General features: G+C 45.4%; 1 pseudogene; it reads right to left on the reverse strand.

The window, feature by feature from the left end:
- Positions 1 to 469: 469 nt before the first annotated feature.
- LOC123078116 (uncharacterized) overlaps positions 470 to 18,522 on the reverse strand; it is a 43,856-nt pseudogene continuing 25,803 nt past the window's right edge.

Here is an 18,522-nt window from a genome sequence, read left to right on the forward strand (position 1 = left end):
AATTTCTGGTGGCAAAAAGGTGGCCATGTTTATCTAAAATAAGGGAAATCTACACTAGTTTCATGTGGTCAAAAGAACTCCATGAATAAAAAGACAAAGTTAGATGGGGTAGACAAGACATAGAGAGAGGGAGTTAGATGGGGTAGACAAGACATGAGTAATCTACTAGAGGCAAAGATTGATGAGTCAAACTATTTCCAAGACATATGAATGCATGTGCACAATTACTAGTATGATTAAAGGCATAGAAAATTCTAGTATTTTGACAAAATACTGAAAATGAAACACCAACACAAATCCTCGAACTGGGTCTTAAATTGCATTATCTTACTAACTAAATTTCAAGCCTGAATGACTAAATTAAAGAATGGAGAGACATTGTGTATACAACATTTCAAAATATATCTATCATCATCAGCTATCGTCAATTCATCAACATTTTTTAAGAAATTATCATCTTCTTCAGGTGTCACCACAAATAGTAACAGATTGAGCCACTAATAATTATTCTACTATGTGTCTTTTTTCCAATGCTCTGCTTCCGTTCCTTTAACAGTGTCTTCCAAAGGTTCCAAATCCAAAAGTTGCTCACCATGATAGTAGCGCTGACGACAATGATCCAAGATATGCGCACCCACCAGGGGATGAGATCCACAACCTAGCCGGACAGATAGAACAGGCTCATCTTGAGGAAGAAGAGCGGTCCCACAACGCCCCTAACGATGGTGTATAGCACATAGAACGCCGGCGACAAAGTGTTGTACACACTTGCAGTGGCGGGAACCTCGGCTCGCCTGATCCCGATGAGTGTCCACACATTCTATAGGAAGCTAGTTACCTCAGCGAGAAAGAGCAAGACGAGGAGTGCATATGCGCCATGGTGGACGACGTAGCGACATGTGAAGAAGACAAAAAGCATGGCGACGTGGTGGGCGATCTAGAGGATGCCCTAGGGAGGAAGGCGAGATAGTGGAGCAGGTCCATGGTGAAGTAGGCGACACTATAGTCGATGACGTGGTCCTACATGCGGGAGTTAAGAGTAGTGAAACCCCGGTTTGCCGCCGGCTGTGTGGCAATGGCTGCGACCGCCGCCAGCGCGTCAGTGGAGCCGTGCGTGAGTGAGATGAGGCAGCTAGCGCCATCCAGCCGATGCCTCCACTCCCAACGCCAGAACAAGCTCAATTCACCGACACAGTAGATGATGGCGTACATGGCCAGGAAGGCCGGGTACATCCACTGCTCCTCGGCGGCCCAACAAGCCCAAAGCTCCGCCATGGCAGCAGAGAGATTTGCGAGAAGAATCTGATATTGCGGGGTTTGATCCGCCGTTTCCGACCTGTTAGGATTAGCGGCGATTCGGGAAATCTCTTGGCGGCACAGTGGGAGGTGTGAAGGGGATTCAACTGTGGAGTAGGGTTTCGGCAACGAGTACCACAGAGGTCGATGGCTCTCGGGCTGTGCGGTTCTGTTTGTTTGCCGTGGAGTGGTTGCGTGCGATAAGATAACAGATTTGCTATTTCTGATCTAAAATAGTTATCTCACATCTAAGTTCAGGACCGTTTGATTAAAAGCTTTAAGACTCATATTTTTGTACCCACAGGCTCGTCGAAACGGTTGTTTCACTGTTTTCAGCTCGCGTGTTTCGTGTGTTGTTTGTTGGGCCGTTGTCGTTTTGGTGTGTTTATTATTTTTGGGCTGAAGTTTTCTACGCATGTTTGGGCTGTGATGCTCAGCTTTAACCTTTTCATTTGGAAAGCGATGGGAAACAAATGCCAAAAGATTCGATGTTTGATCACTAGTGATACACTAAATATATTATTTTCTAATCACCTTAGTCTCATCTTTTTCTTTTCTTTTTCAGTTTTTATCCCGTTGTACCCAAATAATATATCAATAAATTCAACCACATCAACATTGTATTTTAGTGAACAAGAATTATATGTATAACTTTAACACTTATTTTTTGTTTCATTTGTAAGCTCACCCTCGATCGCAGTAAGACTGTCATTTAATGCCCTAGTAACAAGGTCCATCCTCGGCTCTGCGAAAACATTTTTTTTTCTAGTTGCAAGTCCACCCTCGACTCGCAACTGTGCCCGATCATTTTTTGTCCCAGTTGTAAGGCCACCGTCGACTCACAACTAGTGTTTGATCTTTTTTGGTCCCAGTTGCAAGCTCACCCTTGACTCGCAACTAGGGCCTATTTTTTTGTCCCAGTTGCAAGTCCATATTTTACTCGCATTTGGGTTCGACCTTTTTTGTCCCAGTTGCAAGTCCACTCTCGACTTTCCACGGTTGCCACACTTTATTTTGTCCTAGTTGCAAGTCCATGTTCAACTCGCAACTGAGGTCAAATCATTTTTTGTCCCAGTTGCAACACCATCTTCGACTCGCAATCGGGGTCCGATCTTTTTTGTCTCTGTTGCAAGTCCACCCTCGACCCGCAACTGAGGCCCGACCTTTTTTTGTCCTAGTTGCAAGTCCACATTCAACTGACAACTAAGGCCTAATATTTTCTTTGTCCTAGTTGCAAGTCCATCTTCGATCGCAATCGGGGTCCAACCTTTTTGGTCTCAGTTGCCAGTCAACCCTTGACTTGCAACTAGGGTCCAACCTTTTTTTTGTCCTAGTTGCAAGTCCATGTTCGACTCCCAAATGAGTCCTAATCTTTTTTTGTCCCAGTTCCAAGTCCACTCTCGACCCATAACAGGGGACCTTTTTTGTCACAGTTGCAAGTCCACCTTTGATTTGCAACTGGGCTAGACCTTTTTTTTGTCCCCCTTGTATGTCCACCTTCGACACACAACTAAGGCCCGACCTTTTTTCGTCCTAGTTGCAAGTCCACCTTAGACTCGCAATTGGGTCTGGCCTTTTTTGTTCCAGTTGCAAGTTCATGCTCGACACTCAACTGGGACCCGACCTTTTCCTTCCTAGTTGCAATTCCACCACCGACTTGCAATCGGGCCATTCTTTTTGTCATTCTACTAGTTGCAACTCCCCCCTTAACTCGCAACTGGACCCGTAGTAAGTGTTATCCCACTTAAAAGCATGGTTTCAAAATCTTGACCGATGATTGAACTGGATGCCTCTGGTTCAGATTTTTACCGGTCGGACCGCGGCTTCACTTATTCATTTGGTTGTGTTCTTGAGCCATAAAAATTTAGTTGTTGGGCCAAACCGGTGACGTCGCCCACTTTCTTAGAACCCAAGGGTCGATTCCCAGCCGTGTCAATCTTTTTCCTTTTTCCCAACGATTTTGGTGCGTGCCAACAGTTGATACGTCTCCAACATATCTATAATTTTTTATTGTTCCATGCTATTATATTATCTGTTTTGGATGTTTAATGGGCTTTATTATACACTTTTATACTATTTTTGGGACTAACCTATTAACCGGAGGCCCAGTCCAAATTGCTGTTTTTTTGCCTATTTCAGTGTTTCACAGAAAAGGAATATCAAACGGAGTCCAAACGGAATGAAACCTTCGGGAGAGTCGTTTTTGGAACAAACACAATCCAGGAGACTTGGAGTAGACGTCAAGGAAGCAACGAGGTGGCCACGAGGCAGGGAGGCGCACCCACGGGGTAGGTGCGCCCCCACCCTCGTGGGCCCCTCGTGGCTCCCCTGACTGACTTCTTTCTCCTATATATACTAATACACCCTAAAAACATCCGAGAGCACCACAAAACCCTATTTCCACCGCCGCAACCTTCTGTACCCATGAGATCCCATCTTGGAGCCTTTTCCGAAGCTCCGTTGGCGAAGGAATCGATCACGGAGGGCTTCTACATCAACACCATAGCCTCTTCGATGAAGTGTGCATAGTTTACCTAAGACCTTCGGGTCCATAGTTATTAGCTAGATAGCTTCTTCTCTCTCTTTGGATCTCAATACAAAGTTCTCCTCGATCTTCTTGGAGATCTATTCGATGTAATACTTTTTGCAGTGTGTTTGTCGAGATCCTATGAATTGTGGATTTATGATCAAGATTATCTACGAACAATATTTGAATCTCCTCTGAATTCTTTTATGTATGATTTGTTATCTTTGCAAGTCTCTTCGAATTATCAGTTTGGTTTGGCCTACTAGATTGATCTTTCTTGCAATGGGAGAAGTGCTTAGCTTTGGGTTCAATCTTGTGATGTCCTTTCCCAGTGACAGCAGGGGCAGCAAGGCACGTATTGTATTGATGCCATCGAGAATAAAAAGATGGGGTTTATATCATATTGCTTGAGTTTATCCCTCTACATCATGTCATCTTGCCTAATGCGTTACTCTGTTCTTATGAACTTAATACTCTAGATGCATGCTGAATAGCGATCGATGTGTGGAGTAATAGTAGTAGATGCAGAATCGTTTTGATCTACTTGTCGCGGACGTGGTGCCTATATACATGGTCATGCCTAGATATTCTCATAACTATGCGCTTTTCTATCAATTGCTCGACAGTAATTTGTTCACCCACCGTAATACTTATGCTATCTTGAGAGAAGCCACTAGTCAAACCTATGGCCCCCGGGTCTATTTTCCATCATATAAGTTTCCGATCTATTTTATTTTGCAACTTTTACTTTCCAATCTATATCATAAAAATACCGAAAATATTTATCGTATTATCTCTATCAGATCTCACTTTTGCAACTGGTCGTGAAGCGGTTGACAACCCCTTTATCGCGTTGGTTGAAAGGTTCTTGTTTGTTTGTGCGGGTACGAGGGATTTGAGTATAGTCTCCTACTAGATTGATACCTTGGTTCTAAAAAACTGGGGGAAATACTTATGCTACTTTGTTGCATCACCCTTTCCTCTTCAAGGGAAAACCAACGCATGCTCAAGAGGTAGCAAGAAGGATTTCTGGCGCCGTTGCCGGGGAGTCTACGCACAAGTCAAGACATACCAAGTACCCATCACAAACTCTTATCCCTCGCATTACATTATTTGCCATTTGCCTCTCGTTTTCTTCTCCCCCACTTCACCTTTGCCTTTTCTTCGCCTTCTTCCCGTATGTCTTTTTTTTGTGCTTCCTTGTGCCTTCTATTTGCTTGCATCTTTGCTTGCTAAAAATCTACTGATATGGATTCATTTAAAGTGTTCTACTTGGATCATCTTCGATCCTTATGCGCTCATGCTGAAACCCCAACTAGCCTAGTTGATGGGAAATCTTTAGATGAGCATGCTCATTTTGTGCATCACGGTTTGTCTGAAAAAGGGAGACTCTTATGGGATCAAATAAGCAGATTGCTATGTTATGCTTGGAATCTTTGTGAAATTTATGATTTTACTTGTTGCTCTAAGAACCCTTAAAAACACCTCCCCTACCTATGTGAGTTTAATGGTAATGAAATCTTATCTTCTTATGCGAAGGGTGTTTATAGTTACTATGATATCGAACAAATTGAAGAATTTGTCGTTTTTAAGGGTGCTCATGAAGTTGCTTCTTTGATTGAAAAGTATGATATTACTCTCTACGAATCTGAAAATTTTGACATACTTCAATATTACTATGAAAACTATGCTCATAATGCCGATGTTAAGGAATTTATTGAGAGAATGACCATTGCTTTGGAAGAAAATAATGATATGCATGAATCTATAGATAATTATGATTCCGATGATTTGATTGAAATATCCCTTGTTGAACATGATGCTTTCTGTTCTTGTGGCCATGATGCCAATATTTATGAAGATGAATTTGCTATAGTTCCTTATGTTAAACATGAGGCCGTTGCTATTGCACCCATACTTGATAGTTCCTTTGATGAAAAGCATGATTGCAATGATGTTATTATAAATTCCCTAGATGTCAATTGTGCTAATAATATGCAAAACCCTAATCTTGGGGATGCTAGTTTTGCTATGTCTACTACTTGTTGCAATGATCATGATTGGGGTGATTCTTCTTATGATCTTGAAAATTTATTTAAGCCCCATGATGAATATGGGATTGATTAATGTTTGCAATAATATTGAAAGTGGGTTTGGAAGAGTGTCAACTTTAGATCCCACATATTTGGAGAATGTTCAATCTTATGAAGTTTTTGATAAAAGTGGGTTTGGAGAGGTCATGACTTTAGTTAATGTTAATCCCACTATTTTGGAAGAGTGTCAACTTTGCATACATGTGGATCGTGTTAAGAATATGTTTTGTGATAGCTATATTGTTGAATTTTCTTATGATCCTACATGTATTTAGTATGAGAGAGGAAAATATGGTTGTAGAAATTTTCATGTTACTAAATTACCTCTCGTTATGTTGAGATTGCTATTGTTTCTCTCTTCTTCCTTGCATATGGTAGTTTTTGCTTGCCCTGATAATTTGTTTGCTTATAAAATTCCTATGCATAGGAAGTATGTTAGACTTAAATGTGTTTGTCACATGCTATATGATCCTCTCTTTGTGCTTCAATTCTTGTCTTTCATGTGAGCATCATCGAAATTATCAATGCCTAGCTAAAAGGCTTTAAACGATAGCGCTTGTTGGGAGGCAACCCAATTTTATTTTTGTTCTTTGCTTTTTGTTCCTGTTTAGTAATAAATAATTCATCTAGCCTCTGGTTAGATGTGGTTTTATGTTTTAATTAGTGTTTTTGCCAAGTAAAACCTATAGGATCTTCTTGGGTGATAGTTAATTTGATCTTGCTGAAAAACAGAAACTTTTGCGCGCACGAGAATAATTTTCATAAATCACAAAAATGTGATTTTCAGTTGATTATTTTTGCAGAAGATTAATAAACAAATTATCTAGGACTTCCTATTTTTGTGGAAGTTTAGGGGTTCCAGAAGTATTCGAAAGTTACAGATTGCTACAGACTGTTCTGTTTTTGACAGATTCTGTTTTTCGTGTTTTTTTTGCTTATTTTGATGAATCTATGGCTAGTATTAGGGAGAATGAACCATAGAGAAGTTGGAATACAATATGTATAACACAAATATAAACAAATAATTAGTTCATTACAGTACCTTAAAGTGGTGGTCTGTTTTATTTCGCTAACGGAGCTCATGAGATTTTCTGTTGAGTTTTGTGTTGTGAAGTTTTCAAGTTTTTGGGTAAAGATTTGATGGATTATGGAATAAGGAGTGGAAAGAGCCTAATCTTGGGGATGCCCAAGGCACCCCAAGGTAAAATTCAAGGACAACCAAAAGCCTAAGCTTGGGGATGCCCCGGAAGGCATCCCCTCTTTCGTCTTCGTCCATCAGTAACTTTACTGGATGCTATATTTTTATTCACCACATGATATGTGTTTTGCTTGGAGCGTCTTGCATGATTTGAGTCTTTGCTTTTTAGTTTAACACAATCATCCTTTCTGTACACATCTTTTGGGAGAGACACACATGAATCTGAATTTATTAGAATACTCTCTGTGCTTCACTTATATCTTTTGAGCTAGATAATTTTGCTCTAGTACTTCACTTATATCTTTTTAGAGCACGACGGTGGTTTTATTTTATAGAAATTATTGATCTCTCATGCTTCACTTATATTATTTTGGGAGTCCTTTAGAACAGCATGGTAATTGCTTTGGTTAAAATTTTAGTCCAAATATGATGAGCATCCAAAATAGGTATAATAAAAACTATCATATAAAGTGCATTGAATACTATGAGAAGTTTGATACTTGATGATTGTTTTGAGATATGAGGATGATAATATTAGGTTCATGCTAGTTGAGTAGTTGTGAATTTGAGGATTACTTGTGTTTAAAAGTTTGTGATTCCCGTAGCATGCACGTATGGTGAACCGTTATGTGATGAAGTTAGAGCATGATTTATTTATTGATTGTCTTCCTTATGTGTGGAGGTCGGGATCGCGCGATGGTTAACTCCTACCAACCCTTCCCCTAGGAGCATGCATGTAGTACTTTGTTTTGATAAATTGTAGATTTTTGCAGTAAGTATTTGAGTTCTTCGTGACTAATGTTGAGTCCATGGATTATACACACTCTCACCCTTCCACCATTGCTAGCCTCTCTTGTGCCGCGCATCTTTCGCTGGTATCATACACCCACCATATACCTTCCTCAAAACAGCCACCATACCTACCTATTATGGCATTCCCATAGCCATTCCAAGATATATTGCCATGCAACTTTCCACCGTTACGTTTATTATGACACGCTCCACCATTGTCATATTGCTTTGCATGATCATGTAGTTGACATCGTATTTGTGGCAAAGCCACCATTCATAATTCTTTCATACATGTCACTCTTGATTCATTATCCCGGTACACCGCCGGAGGCATCCACATAGAGTCATATTTTGTTCTAGGATTCTTGAGTGCTAAGTAGATAAAAGTGTGATGATCTTCATTATTAGAGCATTGTCCCATGTGAGGAAAGGATGATGGAAGCAATGATTCCCTCACAAGTTGGGATGAGTCTCCCGACTTTACGAAAAATAAAAGAGGCCAAAGAAGCCTAAATAAAAAAGAGATGCCAAAGAAGCCCACCAAAAGAAAAAAAATGAGAGAAAAAGAGAGAAGGGACAATGTTACTATCCTTTTACCACACTTGTGCTTCAAAGTAGCACCATGATCTTCATGATAGAGAGTCTCCTATGTTGTCACCTTCATATGCTAGTGGGAATTTTTCATTATAGAACTTGCTTGTATATTCCAATGATAGGCTTCCTCAAATTGCCCTAGGTCTTCGTGAGCAAGCAAGTTGGATGCATACCCACTTAGTTTCTTTTGATGAGCTTTCATACACTTATAGCTCTAGTTTATCCATTGCATGGCAATCCCTACTCACTCACATTGATATCTATTAATGGGCATCTCCATAGCCCGTTGATACGCCTAGTTGATGTGAGACTATCTTCTCCTTTCTTTGTCTTCTCCACAACCACCATCCTATTCTACCTATAGTGCTATGTCCATGTCTCACGCTCATGTATTGTGTGAAGATTGAAGAAGTTTGAGAATACTAAAGTATGAAACAATTGCTTGGACAAAACCGAGGTTGTGCATGATTTAAATATTTTGTGTGATGAATATAGAGCATAGCTAGACTATCTGATTTTGTAGGGATAACTTTCTTTGGCCATGTTATTTTTAGAAGACATGATTACTTTGTTAGTATGCTTGAAGTATTATTACTCTTATGTCAATATTAAACTTTTGTCTTGAATCTTTCGGATCTGAACATTCATGCCAGATGAAAGAAAATTACATTGAGAATTGTGCTAGGTAGCATTCCGCATCAAATTTTTTGTTTTTATCATTTACCTACTCGAGGACGAGCAAGAATTAAGCTTGGGGATGCTTGATACGTCTCCAACGTATCTATAATTTTTGATTGTTCCATGCTATTATACTATCTGTTTTGGATGTTTAATGGGCATTATTATACACTTCTATACTATTTTTGGGACTAACCTATTAACCGGAGGCCCAGTCCAAATTGCTGTGTTTTTGCCTATTTCAGTGTTTCGCATAAAAGGAATATCAAACGGAGTCCAAACGGAATGAAACCTTCGGGAGAGTCGTTTTTGGAACAAACACAATCCAGGAGACTTGGAGTGGACGTCAAGGAAGCAACAAGGCAGCCACAAGGCAGGGAGGCGCGCCCAGGGGGTAGGCATGCCCCCACCCTCGTGGGCCCCTCGTGGCTCCCCTGACCGACTTCTTTCGCCTATATATACTCATATACCCTGAAAACATCCGAGAGCACCACAAAACCCTATTTCCACTGCCGCAACCTTCTGTACCCGTGAGATCCCATCTTGGGGCCATTTCTGGCGCTCCGCCGGAGAAGGAATCGATCACGGAGGGCTTCTACATCAATACCATAGCCCCTCCGATGAAGTGTGAGTAGTTTACCTCAGACCTTCGGGTCCATAGTTATTGGCTACATGGCTTCTTCTCTCTCTTTGGATCTCAATGCAATGTTCTCCTCGATCTTCTTGGAGATCTATTCAATGTAGTACTTTTTGCGGTGTGTTTGTCGAGATCCGATGAATTGTGGATTTATGATCAAGATTATCTATGAACAATATTTGAATCTCCTCTGAATTCTTTTATGTATGATTTGTTATCTTTGCAAGTCTCTTCAAATTATCAGTTTGGTTTGGCCTACTAGATTGATCTTTCTTGCAATGGGAGAAGTGCTTAGCTTTGGGTTCAATCTTGCGGTGTCCTTTCCCAGTGACAGCAGGGGCAGCAAGGCATGTATTGTATTGTTGCCATCGAGGATAAAAAGATGGGGTTTATATCATATTGCTTGAGTTTATCCCTCTACATCATGTCATCTTGCCTAATGCATTACTCTGTTCTTATGAACTTAATACTCTAGATGCATGCTGGATAGCGGTCGATGTGTGGAGTAATAGTAGTAGATGCAGAATCGTTTTGATCTACTTATCGCAGACGTGATGCCTATATACATGATCATGCCTAGATATTCTCATAACTATGCACTTTTCTATCAATTGCTCGACAGTAATTTGTTCACCCACCATAATACTTATGATATCTTGAGAGAAGCAACTAGTGAAAACTATGGCCCCCAGGTCTATTTTCCATCATATAAGTTTCCGATCTATTTTATTTTGCAATCTTTACTCTCCAGTCTATATCATAAAAATACCAAAAATATTTATCTTATTATCTCTATCAGATCTCACTTTTGCAAGTGGCCGTGAAGGGATTGACAACCCCTTTATCGCGTTGGTTGCAAGGTTCTTATTTGTTTGTGCAGGTACGAGGGATTTGAGTGTAGCCTCCTACTGATTGATACCTTGGTTCTCAAAAACTGAGGGAAGTACTTATGCTACTTTGCTGCATCACCCTTTCCTCTTCAAGAGAAAACCAACGCATGCTCAAGAGGTTGCAATGGTTCAACCGGTTTCGGTTTTTCTGTCGGATTGAGAAAAAAATGGCCGGTTCGATCAATTTTGTCTGGATCGTTTGCAGAATGGTCTGATTAGCTTATAAAACCAATGAGGCCGCTAGTTCTGTTTTCTTCATGTTTTTTCCTAGCTTTTCATTTTTCTTATATTGTTTCTTCGCTGGCTTTCCATTTCTTTTACCTTTTTTTTCAAAAAAGGTTTTTCCTTTTATTTTTATTAATCATTTTTCTTCAAAAGGTGTTTGGAATTTGAAAAGTACTTTTTTCTAATAAAAAAGGGATCTCTCAAAAAATGTTAGAGAATATCAAAACAGCTCGTGTTATACAAAAAATGTTTGCAAGTTCTAAAAAATATGTTCATTCTTTTAAGAAAAATAAAATGTTTGAAACAATGTTCCTTTTTCCAAAAATTGTTCACAAATGCTAATCATCTCCAAGTAACTCTCATGTTGTACACGTACTAGACTAAACTGCAGGCTCACAGCTAGACTACAATTGTTTCCAAACCCATAGGCATCCAGGTGTCGTGTGTGATTGCTAACAAAAGAAAGTCACACACAGGGTACATCCACACTGTCGGGGAAACGAACACCTATGGGATCACAAGGATCCCTTCTATGTTCGGCGGGGGATTAGCTGCACGAAGAGCAGGTCTAGCAGTTAGCACAAGGGGATTTTACCCAGGTTCGGGCCGCAAAGATGCGTAATACCCTAGTCCTGCTTGTCTGGATATATGTGTTCTTGATCTTTTGAACTAACTACGGTGCATGCACGGTCCAAAAGTCTGAATCCCCTCTATGTACGCCTTGGTCCTCCTTTTATACGTGAAGGGGTTGCCACAATGGCACACAGGAGGTGGCAAGCTAGCTACAGTGTACGAGCTTATCGCTCAGCACCGTAGGACAAACACATTTAATGCGTTGCCTACATGCCCTCTTACTTTATAGGGGACGGCAATAGAAGCCATCTTGTCCATCGCCGCCCCTCCTCGCTTTGACACGTGTCCAGGCTGAGGAGGCATGCAATGCCATGCTGGCTAACTAGCTGCTGTGTTGGCGCGATGGTAGAGCCTCCACGAAGATCTGCATGCCGCCACGCAGGCACCTGCTTAGTTGGCACACTGGTGTTGCACTGGAGTGTTGATGAGGTGGCAAATCCTTGCAGGGCGCGGGTCTGGCCACGGCCAGGCGGTCATCCTTGGCAAGGCTTGCCGGGGGGCTTCGAAGTCATCCCCGACAAGGGCCATGCCGAGGGTCTTCATTGTCTGGTCCCACGTGGACCCGTAGGTTGTTAATCTGTATGAGGATCTGCATGCGATGCATGCGTTCCCAAATCTTGGTCTTAACGTTGTCGATGGTGTCAGAACTCTCAGCCTCAAGGGTAATGGGCTTGCTGGTGTTGTGTAGGTTGCCCCGGCAAGGATGTTGCCAGGGGAGGTCCAGCTTGCCTTCTGCTCCTTGTCCCTCGAGTATCTGTCTTGGTAGTCTTCGTGTTTTATCTTTCGCTGTCCTGCCGAGCCAGGCCACAGGTGCGGCTATGACTGACCGTGCACAAGTAAGGGGTACAGAAAGATCCCATCTTTTGTACGCCGACAGGAGCCCCCGAGCCTGGGCCACACGTGAGTGCAAGGTGTAGTTAGGCCAGGCCCAAAGCAGTGCGCGGGCTTGCGTGCCAGAAACTTAATATTCCACAATATTCTTGCCAGTTGGGCTTCGCCACGACCCGTGTTGAATGCATAACGTGCGGGTCGTGCGTGGGATGGCCTTAGCACGCTTGCGTCATCCCGTAGATGATAGTAAAGAGGCGGCCCGTGCTTCTCTTTAAGAAAAGAGGGATTTGCAGGGCCGCTACTCATTTACTAACTGGACTCGGGTCACAGCTTGCGTTGTGCCGCACCCCACGATCACGGGGTGGAAAACGGTCGCAGCAGTTATTCCCACGCCGCTGACTTGCTCGCCACGTGTGCCCCATGCCTTGGGAAGGGCAGGCGATGGATGCGGTGGATGTGGGCATTAATGCTGAGGCGGGAAACCAGGCGTCACTGATTGGGGCAGCGGGTCGGTCCCGATTCCCTGTGCTTCAGGAGGCCGCATTGGTCGTGCAGGGCGGGCGCCCCTTGGGCTGGAAGGCCAGGCTCCGGCCCTGCCCTGCTAGAAAAAGGGAGAGGGACAATGCCTTTCCGCACTCGCCTTCTTCTCCTCCTTCTGCTTGGCATCTTCCTTCCACTCGCCATGGTGAGAAGGCGCGCCGGCGCTTAGACGGCAGCGACGAGGGCTTCTGCTTGACAGCGCGCTCCTCCTCCCCCTAAGCTTCCGGAGGCGGAGCCCACTGTGAGGGGGAGAGGAAGGGGACGAGGCCGAGGCTGCCGCGGTGCTCAGGGAAGAGGGGGGCGGGGTGGCGTGCAGGCTGCGCTTCCGCTGGCGGTCCCTCCTCCAATGGACGGTCACATCGGAGATCAGCCTCTCGAGTTCTTCATCCAGCTGTACAAGTGCGTGTGCGGCCACCTTCGCCTCCCTACATCAGAGATCAGCCTCTCGAGATCAGCCTCTCGAGTTCTTCATCAATGATGGAGCAGGATCCGCAGCATGCTTTCAGGCTACACATGAGGGGCTACGGGAATGGCAGTACGTGGGTCAATGTCGGCTTCCCCCGCCCTCACGTCATGTACCTCCGCCGCAGGTGGAAAACTTTCGCACGCGCCCACAGCTTGTCAGAGGGGCAGGTCCTTCATTTTAAGTTAATGGAGAACGACCTGCTCTCCGTCAAGGTCTTCGGGAGCTCAAAAATCCGCTTAGCGTGCTGCGTGGAGAGTTCCACTGACGATGAAAGCTCCCCCTCGAACAACAGTGGCGAGAAGGATAGCGCCAGCGACAACGACGACAGTGGGCGGGAGGACGATGACTCCGACTCTAGCTGACCATCATTGGCAACACCATCATCTGCTCCGCCTCCTCCCCTGGCAATGTGCCTTGCTAGGGGTTGCACCCTGCTGGTTCTGGCATCGGTGGTCGACGGGCTTCCCCGTCAAGGTCTCCATCGCCTCATTCCCCATGCCCGTCACCTTTCTTCGCCTGTCGTGCCTGGGAGGAAAGGGGCAAGAACGGGGATTACAGGGCAGTTATCTTTTTCTCAATTTACAGGCACTTGCCAAATCTTAACTTTCTAGAAAATGTAACCTCCCAAGCCCATGCTTATGTTATGTAACATCTGTACTTGCATCAACATGTTAATGAAAAAGATGAGCTTTTACCGGGAAGTCATGCACGTACATGTTCATGCAGAGGCGAAATGCCCCTTTAATAAAAATAAATGAGTCTACCTGGCAAGCTACCTTGCCAGCGCCCTCTGTGCCTGCCGGAGAATCACATCTGCCGGGTTACAGACGCAGGGTCCATCCCCCTGCCAATCTCTTTTTGCCAAAGGTTACTACAACTACCCCGACCGAAGCAGCGTTCGAGTCGGGGATGGGAGCACCTAAGTACAAACAGAGTGGCGAGGTTTTCTAATGCACAAGTCACAAGTTACGAACATGAATGGACAGGAGATGAACTTTATCTGGTTGGGTCGTCGGGGACGACGTGCCGAGCAGTCTTCTCAATTTCTTGCCGAAGCATTGTCATGGTGGCTGAAAGGAGGAGAGGACAGGGGCACGGAGCCTTGGCGGTTCTACAGTACCTGCTAGGATCTAAGGTAGCACAATATCCTGGGCAAGCATGCACGGCTCTGTACATAGGGTTACATGCCTTGCCGGCAAGGCTAGTACAAAAAGGGGGTTGCTGGAGCTCCCGGCAACTGCGCCCTATGGGTAAAATTTGCGAAGATGTTCGATATTCCAGGAGTTGCTCACCGGAATGCCATCTTCGGTCTCCAGGCAGACTGCGCCGGGCCTGGTGACTCGTATTACCCGATAGGGCCCTTCCCACTTTGGCATCAACTTGTTTGAATTCTTGGCAGACTGAACACGCAGAAGAACAAGGTCACCTTCCTCAAGGCTTGGGGCGTGAACCTTGCGAATATGATAGCGCGCAAGGCTTGCTGGTAGCGAGCGGCTCGCACAGCAGCTCGAAGACGATCTTCCTCAAGGAGCGTCGCATCATCTTGGCACAACTGCTCATGCTCAAGCTAATCATAAGCGAGCACTCGAGGTGACCCATATATGACTTTCGAGGGGAGAACTTCTTCTGGCCCGTGTACCAGGGCAAAGGGTGTGTGGCTAGTGGTTCGATTTGGTGTCGTTCGAATTGACCAAAGAACTGCCTGCAATTCATCAATCCAGCGTCTTTCACACTTGTGCAGCCTGTCAAAAGTTCTCGTTTTGAGGCCTCGCAACACTTCAGGATTTTCCCTTTCTGCCTGGCCATTGTTTCTTGGATGAGCAACAGAAGCAAATCAAACTTTGTTGCCAAGGTCTTGGATATACTGCATGAAGGTGCGGCTCATGAACTATGTGTCATTGTCGTTGATGACTTTGTTTGGCACACCAAAACGGCAAACGAGTCCCTTGAAGAACTTCACGGCCGACTGTGTTGTTACCTTTCTCACTAGCTCTACTTCCGGCCACTTTGTGAACTTGTCAATCGCAATGTACAAGTACTCAAAGCCCCCGATGGCACAGGGAAAGGGGCCCAGTATGTCGAGCCCCAGACCGAAAATGGAAAGGAAAGAGGAATAGTTTTAAGAGCCTGGGCTGGTTGATCAAGCTTCTTTGAATGAAACTGGCACGCTTCACACTTGGTTACTAGTGTCGTTGCATCCTGGAGGGCAGTGGGCCAGAAGAAACCTTGCCGGAATGCTTTGCCGACTAGGGCTCTTGACCCTATGTGGGAGCCACATATGCCTCCGTGTATCTCCGCTAGCAGCTCCAGTCCGTCCTCCCGAGGAATGCACTTCAATTTCACGCTGTTCGGTCTCCTTCTGTATAGGACATCATCCACAAACTGGTACATGCTAGACCGACGGACTACTTTTTCTGCTTCTTCCTGCTCCTCAGGGAGCTCCCCTGTCTGGAGGAAACGAACTGTATGTTGTGCCCATGCTGGAGCCTGAGGCTCGACGGCAAGGACTAGAGGCATGTCTTCTGCTGCGGGGGTAGCTGTCTCTACGGCAAGGTCCTGGGACCCTGCCGGAGACTGATGCTCCTTGGCAAGCTTGGGGTACCCGGCAACTTCCTTGCCGGCGGCTCCTGGGAGCTCTGCGGGAAAGTACTTGTCGGGGCCCGCCTTCCTTTGCTTGTTCTGCCCTGCTGATGGTTCAACAGATGGCTGAGTTAATTGAAGCATAAAGGTACCTGGTTCCACAGGTAGCTTGAGGGCAGCCCGCTTTGATAAGTCATCGGCAATGATGTTCGCTGTTCGAGGAACATGCTCTGCTTGCAGACCATCAAAGCGCTCTTCCAACTTCCTCACTTCATCCACGTAAGCCTCCATCAACGGGCTCTAATAATCCTTGTTGACTTGCTTGATGAGCAGTTGTGAATCTCCTCTGACAATAAGCTTCCTAATCCCGAGATCCGCCGTGATCCTGAGACCGGCAAGCAGCCCCTCATACTCCGCAGTGTTGTTTGTTAACCTCTCCCGGGGAAAATGCATCTGGACTGCGTACTTGAGGCGCTCTCCGGTGGGTGTGACGAGCAGCACGCTGGCACTAGCACATTGTAACGAGAAAGCCCATCAAAGTACATAATACAATGACTACTTGCCTATTTGCCGGGAAGGGTGGTCTCTTGAACATCTTCGTCGGGCGTGGATGTCCATTCTGCTATGAACTCTGCCAAGGCCCTGCTCTTGATCATTCAAGTACTTTCAAACTTGAGCCCAAAGCTCGACAGCTCCAACGCCCACTCCACAATCCTCCCAGTTGCATCTAGGTTGTGCAAGATTCGTTGCAATGGGAGGCGAGTGACGACGGTGATCTCATCTGCTTGAAAATAGTGGCGCATCTTTCTTGAGGCCATAAGGAGGCCGAAAAGCAACTTCTGCATTCCAGAATACCTTGACCTAGCCCCCTGCAAGATGGAGCTGACAAAATAGACTGGGTGCTGCACCACCTTCTTCTTCTGCCTTGCTTCGCTTACTTGTGCAGACTCTGTCTTGTCGGAACCGGGCTCTGCCAGGGGTTTTGCCTTGCCGGCATCAGGCCCTACCGGCCCTGGTTCCTCGTCCGATGGCCTTGCCGCCGCCGTTGCCTCCTCCTCATCTTCTCTCTCCGCCACTAGCACAACACTAACCACTTGATTCGTTTCTGCCAAATACAACAGCAATGGCTCTTGTGGTTTGGGCATGACTAGTATTGGTGTAGAGGAGATGTACTGATGCGGAGCATCCCATGATCATCCCCATGGATGTATCTACATCTCCCACGACACCACTTGGACCTATGACAAGAGCTCGAGCAAAGGCTATCGAAGATAAGGTGAACTCGCTCCTCTCCGAACTCCCACTCCCTACTTATGAGACATGGCTACTACCCCATGCGAAGACTCTATGTGTGATCAGGTGCTTCGAGGAGAGTCATGGATTAGCTACACCCATTGGACAAGACGGCGAGGACACCAAGTTCGACGGACAAGAAGAAGGCCCGCTCGAAATTCCGAGTCATCGGACGATCGATGCCAACCGGACGTCCGACGCCTGGAGGCTCCAAATGACCAGCCAAGCCCCAACCTTCGCACACTACAGCGGCCGGACGACCGACGCCGACCGATTGTTCGACACCTCCTAGCGCCCGGACGATCGAGCCTTTCCGGATGGCCAGCACCACCACACCCGAGCCAAAACATCGGAAGAACGGAGACTTACGGACGACCGGACGACTGACCCCGACTGGACGAGCGACAATTACTGTCTAGAAACGAGACATCGGAGGCCCGACCGGACGACCGGTGACCGTCGGACAACCGGTGACCATCGGACAACCGGTGACCGTCGGACGTCCGACGCCTGTGCGTACGCCCGTGTGTTGGGCCGAGGCCACTTACCCTTTCGTCCACTTAGACTATAAATAGACTTCTCCCACCGCCCAGCCAGGGTTAGCATTGTGATAGCTCATATTCTGAGATAGAGCCTTGCTCATCCATCTGGATCTACTCCATCGTGAGGGACTGACACCTCTTCAGAGAAGATCCTTGTTGGATTCAAGACCGCCTTTCAAAGAAGACCCTCTTCAAGAACTCCTCTCGGAGAAGAACCGGTTACCCTATGTATCGTCCTTTGTTGGATTCGGATGTTGTATCATTTTGTGTCTCGATGATCTAGCGCATGTGTGACTTTATTCTTGTTGGTTGAGTGTTCTCTCGTATTTTTCCCTTGTTCCCCTCCTCGTGTTCTTCGTGTTCTTCATAGGGGTCCGCTCCAATCGTGAAAGATCGGCCTGTAGGGTTCTGCCCTACATCATCTTGGTATCATGAGCCGCGTTGATCCGTTTTTGGAGCTCCTACCCTTTGTTTTCTAGCTTGATTTAGTTGATTTCATCCTAAATCCAAAAATCTCCACCAAAAATAGCCCCAATTTTTTTGTGATTTGTTGGTGTGATGAAGTTTTGTTGGATTTGATCCATGGATTTGATTTGCCATGTGTGGATCTAGCTTTACCACATCTTCTCCACCATTTCCATTCACAAAATCGCTCGGATTTGACCTCTCCACCATCCTCCACCACGAAAACGAGTTGTTCATCCCGT

Source organism: Triticum aestivum, chromosome 1B (assembly GCF_018294505.1).
Source record: "Triticum aestivum cultivar Chinese Spring chromosome 1B, IWGSC CS RefSeq v2.1, whole genome shotgun sequence".
Taxonomy (NCBI): domain Eukaryota; kingdom Viridiplantae; phylum Streptophyta; class Magnoliopsida; order Poales; family Poaceae; genus Triticum; species Triticum aestivum.